The sequence below is a fragment of the Dipodomys ordii genome, unplaced genomic scaffold (genome assembly GCF_000151885.1).
Source record: "Dipodomys ordii isolate 6190 unplaced genomic scaffold, Dord_2.0 Scaffold164, whole genome shotgun sequence".
Classification (NCBI taxonomy): domain Eukaryota; kingdom Metazoa; phylum Chordata; class Mammalia; order Rodentia; family Heteromyidae; genus Dipodomys; species Dipodomys ordii.
Window position 1 is genome coordinate 29,094 of NW_012267380.1, and position 18,484 is coordinate 47,577.

Sequence of the window (18,484 nt, forward strand, 5' to 3'; positions counted from 1 at the left end):
CATTTTGACCCTGAAGCTGACCTGTACCTCACCCTAAACCTAACCTGATCTAGAAAACTAAACCTACCCCAACTCCAATGACCCTCAAATGCTCTCATGGACACAAATACACTAGTTTTCTTTCATCCTTCCCTGAATTCAATTGATTCTTGCTAAGATCATTTGCTATTTTACACATATCTTACCCATTTAATAAGCCTGATCATAGATAGCCCTAAAACTAATTAGAAACTTAATCCTAATGATGCTGAAATCTAAAATTAAAGAAAGTACTGGTGTTTCTTTTAAATTTCCAGATGACGTTACTTCTAGTAATAAGTAGAAAACACTTTTGACCTTAAAGCATACCCTTACTTAACATTCACTATAGTCTGAACTATACAATGAACACTATCCCTAAAATTTATGACCCTCAGCTGAAAAAACGGTACTCATACACACTAGTTTTCTTTTATCCTGACCTAGAATGCCCTTGTACTTGTTCTTATAGTTTCCAGTTTTACTCAATATCTTTTTCTAGCCCTAAACCTATCCCAATCCTAATCTACAAACAAAACTTCATAATCCCAAAGAGTAATAGTAAGAAAAATGCTATCGTGTCTATAAAATTTAATATGTAATTACTCTGTTGGAAGAAAACTCAATTTGACCCTGAGGCTGAACATTCCCAAACCAACCGGCAAACTAAACCAGAAAACTGATCCTAACCCTAACCCAAATGACTCTCATATGCTATCAGGAACAAAAATACACTAGTTTTCTTTCATGTTCACCTGAATTCAAATAATTCTTGTTAAAGTAGGTTGTAATTTCACCAATATCATACTCATTTTAGAAACCTAAGCAGAGATATCCCTAAGCATAATGAGAAATCTAACCATAATGATGCTGAATTTTAACCTTAGGGAAGCTACTGGAGTATCTTTTAAATTTCATGACTGTACATCCAGTTTTTTAGATAAAACTGTTTAACCCTAAAACTTACACTTCCAATCTTTAAACATAGCCTGAACTAAAACATTAACCCAAACCCTAACGTTAACCCTAAAACTAAACACTAAACCGAACCCTAACCCAAATCCTAAACCCTAACTCCAACCCTAATCCTGAACCCTAACCCTAAGCCTAACCTTAATTCTCACACTAAACACTAACCCTAAACCTAACACTAAAACCTAACACTAACTCTTACCTAAACCTAAACTTATACACTAACCTTAACCTGAACCCTAAACCCTAACCCTAAATCCAACCATAAAGTCTAACCCTAAACCTAATTCTAAACCCTAACACTAAACTAAACCCTAAAACCTAACCCTAATCCTAAACTTAAACCTTATCCCTAATGCTAACCTTCAACCTAACCATAAATTCTAACCCTAAACCTAATCCTTAGCCTAGCCCTAACCCAAACCATAAACCTAATCCTAACCCTAATGATAGCCATAACCCTAACCCTAACACTACCTCAACCCTAAACCTAAACTTAGCCCTAGTCCTACACCTAACCCAAATCATAATCCTAAACCTAACCCTAATCCTCCCCCTAAAACTAAATCTAACCCTAAACCTAATCCTAGTCCTAACCCTAACCTTAAACCTGACCCTAACAATAGCCCTAACCCAAACCCTAAACCTAACCTTAACACTAACACTAGCCTAATCCTAGTCCTAACATAAACCTAAGCCTATCCCTTACCATTATCATAATCCTATAAACATTAGCCTTGACCCTAAACCTAACCCTAAATCTAATGCTAGCCCTAGCCCTAAACATAATCCTAATCATAACCATAAACCTAGGATTAAATCTAACCCTAGCCCTAATCCTAGCACTTACCCTAACCCTAACCTTAACCCTAAGCCTCAGACTTCCCCTAATTATAGCCCTAGCAATAACCCTAACTCTAACTTAACCCTAAGCATTATCCTAAACCTAAACCTTACCCTAACCCTAGCCCAAACCCTAAACCTAACACTAACCCTAATCCTAACCTTTGCCCAAGCCCTAAACCTAAGCCTAACCCTAACATAAGACTAACCCTAGCCCTAATTTTAACTCTAACTCTAGCCCTACCACTAACCAGATCCTAACCCTAATTCTAGCCCTAAACCTAACCCTAAACCTAATCCTACCCCTAAAACTAACCCTACCCCTAATCCTAACCCTAAATATAAACCTAGCCCTAAATTTAGCCCTAACCTTAAACCTAAACCTAAGCCTAGCCCTACCCTAAACCTAAACCTAAACATAGGCCAAACCCTAAGCTAACACTAGCCCAGACCATAAACTTACCTTTAACCCTACCACTAAATGTAATCCTAGCCCTAAACCTAACCCTTAGCCTAGCCCTAAACCTAACCCTGACCCAAAACCTAAACTTAACCCTAGCCCAAAATTAAGCACTAACCATAACACTAACAAAATGTCCCTAACCCAAACTTAACCCGAAGCCTAGCACTAACCCTAGTCATAAACCTAACCAGACCCTGATCCTGACCCTGCACCTAATCCTAAACCTAACCCCAGCCCTGATCCTAACCATAACCCTAGCCCTAATAATAATCCTAACTCTAAACCTAACCCAAAACTTAGCCCTAAACCTAACCCTAATCCTAATCCTACTCCTAACCCTAATCCTAACCCTAACCTTAGGCCTAACTCTAGCCCTAGCTGTAACCCTTATGAAAAAAGAAACCCTGGCATTAAACCTAACCTAAGCCCTAACCCTAGCCCTACCCTATCCCTACCCTATCCCTATCCTTAACCCTAACTCTAAACCTAACCCCAGTCTGATCCTGAGCCTAGACCTAAACCTAACCATAACCATAACCCTAGCCTTAAAGCTAACCCTAACCCTAGCTGTATCTCTAGCCCTAGCCTTAATTCTAATCCTAAACCTAGCCCTACCACTAACCCAGGCCCTAACAGTAGCCCTAACCCTAAAGCTAATCCTAACCCTAACTCTAGCCCTAGCCCAAGCCCTAAAGATAATCTGAGCCCTAACCCTAAACTGATCACTAACCCTTGTTGTAAACCCTAAACCTAACTCTAAACCTACCCTAATCCTAACCCTAACCCTAGTCCTAAACCTAACCATAAGCCACTAAGCCTAAACTTAGCCTAAACTTAGCTCTAGCCCTAATCATAACACTAACCCTATCTCTAATCCTAAACCTAACCCTAGTTCTAAACTTCAACCTTGCCCTACACATAACCCTAATCTTACTCCTGAACTTAGCCCTAACCCTAAACACAACCCTAACACTAGCCCTAACTAACCTTCACCCTAAGCCAAAACCTAACTCTATCCCTAACACTAGTCTTATCCCTAACCTTAACCATAACCTTACCTGTAACCATAGCCCTGAACTGAACCCTATACCTAACCCTAACCCTAACCCTAGCACTAAACCAAACCATATCCCTCAACCTACGCTAAAAATAACCCAAAATCTAACCCTAGCCCCAACTATATCTGTAGCCCTAACCCTAACCCAAACCCTAACCCTAATCCTAGCCCTAAACTTTAACCTAAACATAACCGCAGCCCTAGACCAAGCCTTAACCCTAACCCTAGCCCTCACCCTAAATTTAAACCCACCCCTAACCCAAAACCTAGCCCAAACCCTAAATCTAATCCTGACACTAGCCCTAGCCCTACCCTCAACCCTAACCCTATCTCTAAACCTAAACCTAGGCCAAGCCCTAGCCCTAACCCTAGCCCTAACCCTAATCATAGCCCTCAACCTAACCATATTGGTAAGGCTAACCCTAGCCATAATTAACCTAAACATAACCACAGCACTACCCCTAGTCTTAGTCCTAACCTTAAACCTACCACTAAGCCAAAACCTAGCCCAAACCCTAACACTAAACCTGACCCTAGCCCTAGCTCTAACCCTAAATTAACCCTAACACAACCCTAAATCTACCTCTAAACCTGAACCTAGGCCAAACCCTAACCCTAATGCTAACCCTAATCCTAACACTAACACTATCCCTAAAACTAACTATAGGCCTTACCATAATCGTAACACTAGTCTTAATCCAAACTTTAACGCTAGACCTATGCCTAAGATTTACCCTAACCATAGCCTTAATCCTAACCCTAAAATTAGCCCTAACCCTAACTGTAGCCCTAAACCTAACCCTAGCCCTAGCTCTAACCCTAAACCTAGTCCTGACTCTAACCCTAATACTAAACCTAACCCTAAACTTAAAGGTAATCCCAGCACTAACTCAAACCCTAAACCTAACCCTAACCCTACCCTAACTCTAATCCTAAAGCTATCCCTAGCTCTAACCCTAACCCTAGCCCTAACTCAAACTCTAACCCTAGCCCTAATCCTAGTCCTAAACCTCACCTTAACATTATCCATAACCCTAACCATACCCCAACACTAGGCCTAAACCAAAGCCTTGGCCTAACCCTTACCTTAACCCTAAACCTAGCCCTAACCTTAATGCTAACCCCAGCGTTAATCCTAAACTTAGCCCTAACTCTAACCCTTACATTAACTCTAAACCTAACACTAAATCAAGCCCTTACCCTAACCCTAACCTTAGCCATTGCCCTAACCTTAACCCTAAATTTATCCCTATAGCTAATGCTAGCCCAAACATTAACCCTAACCCTAACCTTAACCCTCACCCTAAACGTAACCCTAATCATAGTCCTAGCCTGAGCCCTAACCTAATCCTAACCCTAACCTTAGCCCTAATCCAAAACCAAACCCTAACGCTAAGTCTAAACCCTAACTCTAACCCTAATCCTAAAACTAACCCTAAACTGAACCCAAAATCAAACCCTAACCTGAACCCGAAACCTAACCGGAAACTTAACCCTAAACCGAACACTAACACTAACCTGAACCATAACCCGTTTCTGAATCTGAACACTAAGTAAGCCCAAAACTGAATTAGAACCTGATGCCGAACCCTAACCCTAATCCTAACCCTAACTATAAATTGAACCGGAACCCAAACCCTAAACCTAACCCTAACCCAAAACCTAATCCTGCCCGGACTCTAACCCTAACCTTAATCCAAATCTGAACCCTAACCCTAAAAGTAATAGAATAGAACCCGAACCCTAACCCAAACCCTAACTCTAACCCAAACCCGACCCCTAACACTAAAGCTATCCCTAAACTCAGCCTTAACGATCAAACCCAACCTGAACCCTAACCCTAACCTGAACCCAAAATCTTAACATAACCCTAATGTTAACCCGAATACTAATTCTACCCCTAATCCAAACCAAAATCCTAACCCCAACCTGAACCCTAATCCTAATCCTAACCCAAATCCTAAACTGAATCCAAACCTGAACCTAAACCCTAAACCTAACCCTAATGCTATTCCTAAAGCAACCCAAACCAAAACCAAAACCAAAACCCGAGCACTACCCCAAACCCCAATCCTAACGCTATCCCTAAAGCAAAGCCTAACACCAACACTAAACCTAACCCGAACCCAAACCCTAACTATAATCCTAACCTGATAGTTAACCCTAAAATGAAACGTATGCCTGAACCCTAAAACTTAACCCTAATCTTAACCTGAACCAGAACACTAACTCTAAAGAGAACCCTAAACCTAACTCTAACCTGAACCAACATGAACCTTAACCCTAAAATGAACCATAACCATAATCCTAACACTAAAACCCAACCCTAAGCCAAACCCTAAACTTAAACGGAACAGTAACCCTTAACTCTAACCCAAAACCTAATCCCAACACTATCCCTAACCCCAACCTTAACCTAACCCTGAACTCTAACCCTAACCCTAACCCTATCCCCAACCCTAACACTATCCCTAAAGCCAACATCAACCAGAACCAGAACCTGAACACTAACCCTAACCCTATCACAATCCCTAAAATGAACCGTAATCGGACCCAAACCCAAACCCCATCCCTAACTTGAACGCAAACCCTAACCCTAATGCTATCCCTAAAGCCAACCTGAACTGGATCCTGAACCCGAAACAGAACCCAAACCGAACTTCATCCCTGACTCAAACTTGAACCCTAATCCTAATGCTATCCCTGGACCCAACCCTAATCGAAACCCCAATTGTAATCCTAACCTTAACCCTAACCCTAACCAAAATCCCAAACCAGACTCCATCCCTAACTTGAACCCAAACCCTAAACCTAACCCTAACCCAGACCCAAACCCTTACCTAAACCTTCACCCTAAATCTATCTAGAACCTTGACCCTAAACCTATAGCTATCCAGAACCCTAACCCTTACCCTTACCCTAACCCAACCCTTAAAGCTACCCTGAACCAACCCTGAAACCTAACCATAACCCAAACCCGACCCCTAACCCTAATTCTGTTTCTAACCCCAAACCTAACCAAACCCGAACCTCAACCCCAACTCTATCCCTAAACCTAACCTAAACCCAAATCCTAACCCAAATCTAACCCTGACCCTAACCCAAACCCTAAACCAAGTCCATACCCAAACCCGAACCCTAAACCTAACACTATTCCTAACTAAAACCCTAATCCTAACCAAAACAATAACCTCAATCCGAACCCAAACCTAAACACTAATCCTAACCTTAACCAGAACCAAACCCTAACCGTAGCCCTAGCCCTAACCCCAGCCCTAATCTAATCCTAACTGGAGACCTACCTGAAATTTAACCCAAACCCAAACCCGAACCTGAAAACTAATCCCAACACAAACCATAACCATAACCCGAACCCAACTCCTTATTCTAACCATAACCCAAAAGCCAATACTAGCTCTAACCCTAATCTGATCCGGAACCCTAAACCAAACCCAAACACTAACCTGAACCCTAAAACAAATTTGACCCCAAACCCTAACCCAAATCCTAGCCTAATCCTAATCCTAAATCTTACCCTAATCATAACCTGATCCGAACATAACCTAACCCTAACCCAGATCCGAACCCTAACTTGATCTCTAAGTCTACACTTAACTAGAACCCTAAGCCTAACCCTATTCCAACCTCTAACCCTAATCCTTAACCTAACTCAATCCCTAACCTTAACCCAATCCCAAATACGAAACATAACTTGAACCAGACTAACCATAACGCTATTCCTAACCCCAACCCCAACCCAAACCCAAACCTGAACCTGAACCCTAAGCCTAAAGGAACCCAAGCCCTAACCCTAACCTTAAATGTACCCAAACCCTTACCCTGACCCTAAACTGTATCTGTACCTGAGCCCTAACCCTAATGCTAAACCAAGCCCTAACCCTAATGCTATCCCTAACCCAAACCTGAAACCAACCTTAAAGCAAGCCAAAATGCAAACCCTAACCCTAAACTTAACCTGAACCAAACCCTAACCCTATCCATAAGCCCAATCCTAACCCTAACCTGAACCTGAAAACTAACCCTAACTCTAACCTGAACTGAAACAACCCTAACCCAAAACCTAACCCAAACTCAAACCTGAAACCGAAACCTCACCTGAACCTGAACCCTAATCTGAACCTGAACCCGAACCCTAACCCAAACCCTATCCAGAATACTAACCCTAACCCAAACACTAACCCAAACCCAAACCTGAACCCTAACTCTAATCCTAACCCTAATCTGAACCATAACTGTAACCCTAACCCTAAAACAAACCCTAACCCTAAAACCTAACCCTAAACCCAACATGCACTGTAACCATAAAATGAACCCTAATTCTAACCTTAAGCTGAACCCTAAAACTAAACTGAATCCTAACCCTAACACAAACCTGATCCCTAACATGAACCTGAACCCAAACTCAAACCTGAGACCTAAACCTAACCCAAACCCAAACGCTAACTTGAACCCTAAACCTAAACCTAACCAGAGCCCTAGATCTAACCAAAGCCCTTACCCTAACCCTTACCCTAACCTGCTCTTTATACCTAACACTAACCACAAGCCAAGCCCAAAACCTAACCCTAAACCTAATCCTTAACCTACCCCTAACTCTGACCCTATCCCTAACCATTACCCTATACGAACATGAACCCAAAACCTAATCCTAACCTTAGCCCTAACCTACCGTAACATTATACCTAGCCTTTTTTATTGCAAAGATACTGTGCAGAGGGGTTACAGTTACATGAGTAAGGTAATGAGTACATTTCCTATTGGGCATTGTCACCCCCTCCTTTGTTTTCCCTTCCTTCCCCACCTCCCCAAGTCCTCCCTACCACCACCCCCAAGTTGTAAAGTTCATTTTCAACATAGCATCTTGTAAGTCTCATTATTACAATGGGTCAACCTGTATCCCTAGTCTTAACATTAACTCTATCACTAACCAGAACCCAACTCTAACCCTAACACTGACCCGAACCCAAACCCGAAACCTAACGGAAACCCTAACCCTAACCTGACAGAGAAATCATAACACTAACGTTAACCTGAACCCGAACCTGAATGCTAATATGAACCCAAATCCTAAACCTAAACCTACCCTAACCTGAAACCCCACCCTTACACAAACCCTAACCCTAATCCTAACCCAAAGCAGAAACTGAACCCAAAAACTAACCCTAACCCTAACCTGAACCTGAACCCAAATCCTACCCATAATCCTAACCAAACCCTAACTGTAACCCGAAACTGAACCCTCACACTAACACTAACCATAAACCTAACCTGAACTCAAACCCAGACCCGAAACCTGACCCAAACCTGAACCCTAATCTAAAACCAAATCCAGACCCTATACCGGATCCTAACCCTAACCCTAACCCTGAAATGAACTCTAACCCTAGCCCTAGCCCTTACTCTAAACCTAACCCAAACCCAATTGCAAACCCTAACCAGAGCCAGAACCCTAATCCTAACCCGAACCCTAACTCTAATCTTAACCCTAAAATAAACCCTAAAACCTAACCCTAACACTAACCTGAACCATAACCATAAAACGAACCCTACTCCTAACCTTAAGCTGAAACCTAAACCTAAACCAAATCCTTATCTTAACCCAAATCTGAACTCAAACCCTAACCCAAACCTGAATCCAAACCAAACCATTATTATAACCTTAACCCTAATTATAACCCTATTCTGAACCCAAACCCGATACCCCTAAACCTAATCAGAAACCTAACTGGGATGATGTTTCTTGTGAGAAGTCTCTCTTTAACTCCCTTGCCTGTTTAATGATTGGTTTGTTATATTTGGGAGGGATTCATTTCTTAAGTTCCCTGTATATAATGGATATAGCCCCTTGTCTGATATGTTGCTGGTAAATATTTTTCCCAATTAGTTGGTTGTCTTTCTAGTTTGGTAAATATGTCTTTAGCTGTGCAGAAACTTTTTAAGTTGAATCTCTCTCCAATTTGTTGTGACCCTGGGACTCTGTTCAGGAAGTCCCTGTCTGTGTCTATAAGTTCAACTGTCTCTCCTACTTTGTCCTGCAGTAGTTTCAGAGTTTCAGGTTTAATGTTAAGGTCTTTAACCCATTTTGAGTTGATGTTAGTGCATAGTGAAAGGCTGGAGTCCACTTTTAGTTTTCTGTATGTGGACACCCAGTTTTCCCAGCACCAATAGTTGAAAAGGCTATGCTTCTTCCATTGTATGCCTTTGGCTCCTTGGTCAAATATCAACTGATTGTAAGTATGTGGTTTTATTTCTGGATCTTCTAATCTATTCCATTGATCTCCAAGTCTATTTTTGTGCCAATACCAAGCTGTCTTTGTTATTATAGCTCTATAATAGAGCTTGAAATCCAGTATAGTGATCCCTCCTGTACTGTTTCTTTTGCCTAGAATCGCTTCAGCTAGTCTAGGTCTTTTGTTGCTCCATATGAATTTTTAGATTGTTTTCTCTATTTCAGTTTTTTTTAAGTCGTCGGGCTTTTGATGGGAATTGCATTAATTTGTATATCATTTTTGGCAGTATGGCCATTTACTATATAAATTCTGCATATCCAAGAACATGGAAGGCCTTTCCATTTCCTAGTGTCTTCTGCAATTTCTTTCTTTAACTTTTTATAGTTCTCATTAAATAGTTCTTTTACATCTTTGGTTAGGTTAATTCCTAAATATTTTATTTTTTGGGAGGTTATTGTGAATGGGGTTGTTTCCTTGATTTCCCTTGTACATTTTTGGTGTACAGAAAGGATACAGAAAGGCAATTGATTTTTGTGGGTGAATTTTGTGTCCTGCTACTTTGCCCAAGTGGTTCATAAGCTCTAAGAGTTTGAGAGTGGAGTTTTGGGGGTCGTTAAGGTATAATATCATGTCATCTGCAAAAAAAAAAGGATAGTTTAACTTCTTCCTTCCCTATGTAGATCCCTTTAATGTCTTTTTCTTGCCTTATTGCTCTGGCTAAGGATTACAGAACTATATTGAAGAGTAGTGGAGAGAGTGGGCATCCTTGCCTTGTTCCTGTTTTTAGGAGAATTGGTTGTAGTTTTTCCCTGTTTAGTATAATATTGTCTATTGGTCTGTCATATATGGCTTTTATTGCTTTAAGGAATATTCCTTCTATTCCTATTTTCTCCAGAGCTTTTAACATGAAGGAATGTTCTATGTTACCAAAAGCCTTTTCCAAGTCAATGGAGATAATCATGTGATTCGTGACCTTGGATCTGTTGATTTACATGTTAACTATCTCTGCATTTCTGGGATGAAGCCTACTTGATCGTAATATATGATATTTTTATATGTTTCTGGATTCTGTTGGCTAAAATTTTATGGAGGATTTTTGCACCTGTGCTCATCAAAGAGACTGGTCTGCCTATTGCATTGCTGGTGGGCACTTTGGAAAGCAGTCTGGAGGTACCTCCGAAAGCTAAATATAGATCTCCCCTATGACCCATCCATACCACTCCTAGGCATATACCCTGAGCAACAGGAACCTGGATACAAGGACACATGCACCTCCATGTTCATTGCAGCACTGTTCACAACAACCAAGATATGGAAACAACCCAGATGCCCCACTACTGATGAGTGGATCCAAAAATTGTGGTATCTATATACAATGGAATATTATGCAGCCATTAGAAAGGACAAAGTAATGGCATTTGCAGGGAAATGGATGGAACTAGAACAAATCATTTTGAGCAAGGTAAGCCAAGCGCAGAGACAAACAGCACCTGGTCTCCTTGATATGTGGATGCTAACGCCAAAAGGCAAGAAGATATGACAAAGTAAACAGGACTCAAGAAACAAAAGACTGACACTCATTTTGTTGGATCATTGCTAAATGACTCCACGTTATTGACCACATATCTGGTGTGTGTGTGTGTGTGTGTGTGTGTGTGTGTGTGTGTGATGGAGGAAAGCTAGGAGGAGGAGACAGAATCAGTGAGAAATAGGAAAACAGAGGGGTCATCAGCTGCACTGGACATAGATGAAAATGAACTAAGCAACCCAAAGACAGTGATGGGAAGGGAGGAATGAGAGGGAAAGAGGGAACAGCTTACATTAAGCAAAAGGAAAGAAATGTAAATATCACCTAATGTGGAAGAAATAATTGTATCAAAACTCAGAATTCACAAACTTTATAGACCATGATAATGACAATTTGCCTTGTGAAGGTTAAAAAGCATTTATGACTTTAACTAAGTATCACTATTCCAGAATACTGTGAAATTTATGTAATCACCTAATCTCAATTTTTAAAAAATAAGAAAGAAGACTAGTCTGTAGTTCTTTTTTGTTCTGTCTTTGCCTGGCTTGGGGATGAGTGTGATATTGGTTCATAGAATGAGTTTGGGATTACTCCCTCTGTTTCTATTTCAGAAGAGCTTGAGGAGTATGGGCATTAGTTCCTCTTTAAAGGTCTGATAGAATTCCATAGTGAATCCATCTAGTCTTGGGCTTTTCCTTGTTGGAAGACTTCTGATTGGTTCCTGTATCTGATTGTAAGTAATTGGCTTATTTAGTTGATTTATTTCTTGTTGGTACAGTTTAGGCAATTTTTTTGGGGGGGTCCAGTCGTGGGGCCTGAACTCTGGGCCTGGACGCTGTCCCTCAGCTCTTCAGCTCAAGGCTAGTGCTCTACCACTTGAGCCACAGCGCCACTTCCAGCTTTTTTCTTTTTGCTTATGTGGTGCTGAGGAATAGAACCCAGGGCCTCGTGCATGCAAGGTGAGCACTTTACCACTGAGCCAGCTTCCCAGCCCAGTTTAGGCAATTTTTATTTTTCAAAACATTCACCCATTTGGGCTGGGAAGGTGGCTCAGTGGTAGAGCGCTTGCCTTGCATGCCTGAGGCCCTGGGTTCGATTCCTCAGCACTACATAAGCCAAAAGAAAAAAAGCCAGAAGTGATGCTGTGGCTCCAGTGGTAGAGTCCTAGCCTTGAGCGGAAGAGCTGAGGGACAGCGCCCAGGCCCACAGTTCATGCCCCACGACCTGACCCAAAAAAAAATTCACCCATTTCTGCTAGGTTTACCTTCCTTAGTGAATATAGATTCTAGAAATAATTATTTATAATTGTTTGGATGTCTTGGGTATTTGTTGTAATTTTTCCCGGGGCACCCCTGATTTTATTGATTTGGGTTTCCTCTCTTTTTTCAGTTTATCTTGCCAGAGGTCTATCAATTTATTGATTTAAAAAAAACATCTTTTTGTTTTATGAACTTTAGTTTTAGTTTTCTTAGTCTCTATCTCATTAATTTCAGCTCTTAATTTGGTTATCTCACTCCATCTAGTCACTTTAGGTTCAATTTTTTAGCAGTTTTAGTTGCTTCATGAGATTATTTACTGATCTGTCTCTATTTTCTTGATGTGTACACTGAGAGCAATAAATTTCCCCTCAGGACTGCATTTGCCATGTCCACAGATTTTTTGTGATGTATATTCATTTTCATTGAACTGTAGGAACTTTTTTATCTCTTCCTTAATTTCTTCTGTGACCCAGGTGTTGCTCAGAAGTGTGCTGTTCAATTTCCATATATTTGAGTAATATGTAAGGTATGCTTTGTTATTGATAACTAGCTTGATTCCACTGTGGTTGGATAGAATATAGCGGATTATGTCAATCCACTTGAATTTGCTTAAATTCTTTGTATGAACTATGATATGATCTATATTGCAGAAAGTTCCATGGGCTGCTGAGAACAATATGTACTGGGTTGTTGTTGCGTGGAAGACTCTGTAGATGTCAATTAAGTCCACTTGAGATATGGAATCATTTAAATAGGAGGCTTCTTTGCCAATCCTCCTGGTTGGTAGACCAATCCTTTGGTGAGAGTAGAGTATTAAACTCTCCTAGTTTATTGTATTTGGATCTATTTTTCCTATAAGTCTGAAAGTATTTTCTTAACATATTTGGGCACACCAATGTTTGGAGAGTATAAATTGATAATAGTGATATCCTCTTCTTGTATTGTCCCCTGTATTAATATATAGTGTCTTTCTTTGTCTTTGTGTATTGATTTTAATGAAAATTTTATTTTTACACATATCAGGATGGCAATTTCTGCCTTCTTGCTGGGAACATTTGTACAGTAGATCTTCCTCCATCCCTTCACTTAGAGTTTGTTTTTATCTTTGGCTGTAAGATGGGTCTATTGAAGGCAACAAATAAATGGATCTTGTTTTCTGACCCAACCTTCAGATCTCTTTCTTTTGATTGGTGAATTGAGTCCATTAATATTTATGGTTATTACAGAGAGGTGCATTCTGTTTCCTGTCATTTTCTTGCTTTCCTAAATTTTTCTTCTTTCCTTTCCCCCTGTGCTTACTAAATTGGTGCTTCTATTGATATTTATCTGATGTGGATTCTGATCTTGATTGTTTTCTGCAGATTGTAATCCCCCTCTTAATATTCTTTATAGTGCTGGTTTATTGTTTATGAATTCATTTAGTTTTTCTTTATTATTAAAAATTTTAGTTTCTTCATCGAGTGTGAATGCTAGCTTTGCTGTATATACCAGTCTGGGTTGGCAGTTATTGGTTCTCAAAGCTCAGATGGTACTTTCCCAGGCTTTCCTTGCATTCAGTGTCAGTGTGGAGAAATCTGCAGTGATTCTGATTTTTTTCCCATTTGCTTTTGCTGTGTCCAAGATTGTTTCTTTATTGTTCGTGTCTAGCATTTTCACTATAATATGCCTAGAAGTGTTCCTCCTGGAATCCTGCTTGTTAGGTGTTCTGTATGCTTCTGTTACGTGGGTAAGATTTTCTCTCTTAAGATTGGGAAAGTTTTCAGTGATAATCTTATTAAATAAGTATTGCATTTCTTTATTCTGGTATTCCTCACCTTTGTCCAACCTAGTTACATGAAGGTTAACCTTCTTGGCACTGCCTGCTTGGTCTTGAAATTCCTTTGGCATATTTTGAGTGTTTTTCCATATCTGTGACTTTTTCCAGTTGCTGCATTTTGTCTTCAGTACCTAATATTCGATTTTCCATCTCATTCACTCTATTAACAATGGCTTTCATTGTGGTTTTCATGGAGGAAATTGAACCATTTATGATTTCTCTGTCGGTTTTCAGAGAATTAATCTTTTAGCAAGGTGTGTACTGCATGTATTTTTTGCGGGGGGGTCCGATTGTGGGGCCTGAACTATGGGCCTGAGCACTATCCCTCAGCTCTTCAGTTCAAGGCTAGCGCTCTACCACCTGAGCCACAGTGCCACTTCCGGCTTTTTTTTTCTTTTTGCTTATGTGGTGCTGAGGAATCAAACCCAGGGCCTCAGGCATGCAAGGCAAGCGCTCTACCACTGAACCACCTTCCCAGCCCTACTGCATGTATTTTTAAGTACATCTCTTGTTTAAAATCCTGGATCTCTTTTGATAATTCATTTCTTTGTTCCTTCTGATCCATTTCTCTCTTTAATTCTTTTTTTCTTGAGTCATTGCCTCTACCATCTCTTGGATGTAGCATTTGTCTTCCATTTCTTTTTTGCTTTCAATGAGGCTTTTTCCTAGGTGGCTGCTGACCTTTGGGGATGGTTTGCTATCTTGGCTGCTGAGGAATCTTATAAATTTTCACTGTGATTTTCACATGGAGATTCAGGGAGTATTGGAGACAAATCCCAAGCTCTGACTGTTTTGGTCAATAAGTAGCTGCCTTCACTTGGTTCTGGGTTGGTTCCTGGATCAATTGATGAAGCTTGCTCTCAACCCTGGACTGGCTGAGAGAGACTTTACCGGGTCTCAGTTCTGTTGGGGGAGGGGCTGAATTCCAGCTGCTAGCAGACTAGCACATAGGGCTCACTCTTGTTAGATTCTGGTGGGCAGACACACTCCACCCTCTGCTGAGGCATGCACTTAGTTCCTGATTTCAGTCAGGGACAAGTGGTTAGACAGCTTGGGCTCCTGCCTGAGACACAGGTGGGGCTTGTTCTGCTGCCTGCTGGAGACCACAGGTGGTTCCCGCCTTCAGCCAATGACTGGTAGCCTAGACTCTTCATGCTCCTTCCTAGGGGTACTCTTGGCAAAACCAGGTATGATGGACATATTCCACCAGTTGCTGAAGCCCACTTGAAGTTCCCGATTTTAGCCAGGTCTCCAACCCGAGACACACAGGTTGGGCTCCGATAGGACCTGGGCTGCTGGGTCTCCCCACCAGGACACGCAAGTCAGACGTCTTCCACCACTTGCTGCTGGGGTCCATGGACATGGTTCCCAGCTTCAGTGTTCAACTCCCTCTCAGGGGTGCTCTTGGTCAAGACTGGTGGTCTGGGGGTGCTCTACCGTTTGCTGGGGCACTAGTACAGTTCCCAGCTTCAGTTGGACTGTAGCCCAGGTGGTACGGGGGGGGGGATGTCTGAGTCAAGCTCTGGGGGTTACCACCAGCAGTGATCTCCCATGACAGGGGGGTGTCCCCTGTGGGGTACTCACTTATCCTGGAACTGGTTGAGAGCTGTCCAGCGGTGCTGTGGCAGATCTCTGTTTCTGTGCACTGTAGGTTGCTGACCACCAACACGTTCTGCATTCTGTTGTGATGATTGTGGGCTGGGCCAAGTGGTGGTGGAGGCTCTGGGTGTGGGTTTCATGGTCTGTCTGTTTACCCTGACTGGGACCAGTGCCACAGGCGTTTTCTGCACTGGTGTTTTACAGACCACTGGGGCTCTGGGGTCCCCAGCATCCATGGGCTGGGTTGCTTTGATGGGTTGGTGTGCAGCTGCACCACTGACAAGGGAAGGGCCTTCGTGCAGGTTCTGAGCTCTGAGGTTTCTGTCTTTGTTTGCACTCTCCATGTCAGCACCAGCACCATGGGAGTCTTCTGCACTAGCATTTTACAGACTGCTGTGGCTCTGGGGTCCCCAGCATCTCTTTGGCAGTTTGGAATGGAGCTGCACAGCCAGTGAGGAGTGGGGGGAGGGTCTTTGTGCAGGTTCTGAGCTCCAAGGTTTCTGTCTCTCTTTACAATCACTGAATCTGGCACTGGCACCTTGAGAGTGTTCTGCACTGGCATTTTACAGACTCCTCTGACTCTGGGTCCCCAGTGGCCACAGGCTGGGCCACTTGGGTGGGTTGGAGTGGAGCCACACTGCCAGTGAGGGGTGAGGGAAGGGTCTGTGCATTTTTCCATCTTTATGTAGGTTCTGAAGTTTTTTCCTTCTCTTTCTTCACTTTCTGTATTTCTCTGGGCTTTCACTTTTTTGCTGTTGTCAGTCTCTTGGGGAAGCCAAGTGCTGGAACTTGAACTCTGGTTGGAGAGAGCTATAGTGTTTCCCTACTGTTTCATTGACATCTTGGGTCCCCCCCTTGTACCAAAATCTTGAACACAGTGCAATGACTGTAGATTCATCTTACTCAGCTCATCAAACTGAGTGTCTGTGTAAGAACTCCACTGACCACCACCCACCTTTTAGGATTTAGAAGCAGATGTTCCAAATTGGCATCCATAGTCCTATAGGGTAAAGGAAACCCGAAAGCCTAGTCTACAGTCTTGCAGGTTTAGCAACCCAAATTGAGTTGCTTTGCAAAATTGGAATCTGCTTCTAAATTAGTATTTAGCAGCAGACATTTCCAGGGAGTATCTGTGGGTATACTGGGTCAAAGAAAACATAATTCTTCCTAGGAAGCCTTGAAGCAAGCAAAATGCTGTTAGTTCCCATGGCACAGAACTTCAAACACAAGGGCTGAGAAGGTAGCTCAGTGGTAGAGCGCTTGCCTTGCATGCATGAGGCCTTGGGTTCGATTCCTCAGCACCACATAAGCAAAAAAAAGGCCAGAAATGGCACTGTGACTCAAGTGGTAGAGCGCTAGCCTTGAACTGAAGAGCTGAGGGACAGTGCCCAGGCCCAGAGTTCAAGCCCCACGACCAGACCCCAAAGAAAAAAAGAACTTCAAACACAGTGTGCATACAAGACTTCATTCGGCTAACTACAACCATAAAAATGATTAGAGGCTATTATTTCAAAGCATCTTCTATAAACATCTCTGGTCAAAGAAACCTGAATCTTTGCTCTGAAATCTTGAAATAGTGCAATGAACATAGTACTTAGCACATCAAACTGAGTGACTGTAAAAATTCCACTGGCCACCATCAACCTTTAAGAATTTAGAAGCAGATCTTCCCAAAGTCCATAATCCTATTGTGTAACTTAAACCTGAAAGCCTATTCAGAAGGCTTGAGGTCAGTTAAGAGCTCTTAGATTCAAATTGTTCACACCTCAAACTGAGTTGCTTTGCCAAAACTCAAGTGGGTAGAAGAAACCATGTAGTATTCAAAAGCAGATATTTCGAAAGAGCTTCCATGGGCGGACTCTGTCAAAGAAACCAAAATGCTTCCTAGGGAGCCTTCAAGCCAGTGAAATCCGATTGGATTTGCATGTTTCAAAACCTCAAACCAGTGTGTGCATAAGGATTTATTCAACTAACAACAATCTTTTAGTAATTAGAGGCTTATATTTCTGGTCATTTCCACAAACATGTCTTGTCAAAGAAACCTGAGTCCTTGCTCCAAAATCTTGAACACAGTGCAATGACTGTAGGTTCATCTTAGTATGTCAAACTGAGTGACTGTGTAAAAACTCCACTGGCTAACATCCAAATTTTAGTATTTCGAAACAGATGTTCACAATCAACATCCATAGTTCTGGGGTAAAAGTCACCTGAAAGTCCGGCCTGGAGATTTTCAACCTTACAAAGCTCTTAGGTTCAAAGTATTCAGCACCTTGCACTGAGTTGCTTTGCCAAAATTCAAGCAGGTAACAGCAACTATGCACTATTTAAAGGCAGATATTTTTCAAAAATCATCCATGGGTATACTGGATCAAAGAACCCTGAATTCTTCCTAGGAAGCCTTGAAGCGAATGAAATGCTGTTAGATTTCCATGACTCCGAACCTCAAACCCAGCATGGGTGCAAGAGTTCATTCAGCTAACAACAACTGTTCAGTAATTAGAGGCTGATTATTCCAGTCAGTTTCCATAAGCATGTCAGATCAAAGAAACCTGAATCCTTGTTCTGAGATCTTGAACACAGTGCAATGATTGTCGCTACATCTTTCTCAGCATGTCAAACTGAGTAGCTATGTAAAAACTCTACTGGCCACCATCAACCTTTTAGGATTTAGAAACAGA